Source organism: Sinohyriopsis cumingii, chromosome 15 (assembly GCF_028554795.1).
Source record: "Sinohyriopsis cumingii isolate HCF-2022 chromosome 15, ASM2855479v2, whole genome shotgun sequence".
Classification (NCBI taxonomy): Eukaryota; Metazoa; Mollusca; class Bivalvia; order Unionida; family Unionidae; genus Sinohyriopsis; species Sinohyriopsis cumingii.
The window spans coordinates 93177556-93178668 of NC_142975.1; positions in this window are offsets into that span (position 1 = coordinate 93177556).

Genomic DNA, 1113 nt, shown 5'->3' on the forward strand with positions numbered 1-1113 from the left:
TGTCTTGAAATGTTCATCCATTTCCTAATTTTATTTGCCTTAGTACTATTTTCCCTCACGAAACTAGACATTTTTAATTTAATTCCTTGACACCATCGTTTATGTCATCTCCCATTTACTGTTTCACTCTCTCAGACATGAGTATTTTGTACAGATATGTATTAGTATAATAATAATAATAATAATAATAATAATAATAATAATAATATTAATAATAATAATAATAATAATAATAATAATAATAATAATAAAATAATAATAATAATATTAATAATAATAATAATAATAATAATAATAATAATAATAATAAAATAATAATAATAAGAATAATAATAAGGACTTTGTATAGCGCATAATCTTTAGAAGCTCTAAGCGCTTTACAACATTAGACAACACCTATAAGAGAAAAAAAAAATTAATTATATGATTACAAAAGCAAACACCATGAAATTAGAAAACATACAAAACATGATGAGAATATTTAAGGTAGAAACAATTATTAGGTCTTTAAGTTTGTTCTTGCAGTCCAAATAAGTGAGTTTTGAGAGCACTCTTGAATGAGATCACTGTGTCTTTGTGTTTAAGTTCAGTGGGCAATTAATTACACGTTGGTGGGCCCGGTATTGAACCACATTAAGGCTGTATCATGATTGCCAAATGCATGCTGGAGTAATGAAGTAATGTATCATGGTCTATTGTGTCAAATGCCGCAGATAAATCAAAGAGGGTGAGGACTGTAATTTTTCCGCTATCTTAAGCAGAGTGAATGTAATTAACTACTTTTGGAAGAGTAGTTTCAGTTTTGTGGCAAGGACAATATGCAGATTGTACATTGCTGAAAATACTGTCTGAATACAGATGAGATACAAGCTGGGATAGAACAACCTTTTCTAAGATTTTTTTATATGAATGGGAGATTAGAAACTGGGCGGTAGTTCTTTAGATCGTTATATTCTAGTGCTGGTTTCTTCAGTAGAGGCTTTATAGTGGCAGTTTTGAAAAATGACGGAAATGCAATTTTAGCCATCGTGGTATTTTTCATATGCATGTCAAAACTATCTAAATGCTACTTGTAATCAACGCGAGTAATATTGACTCCTTTAATGTACAGCT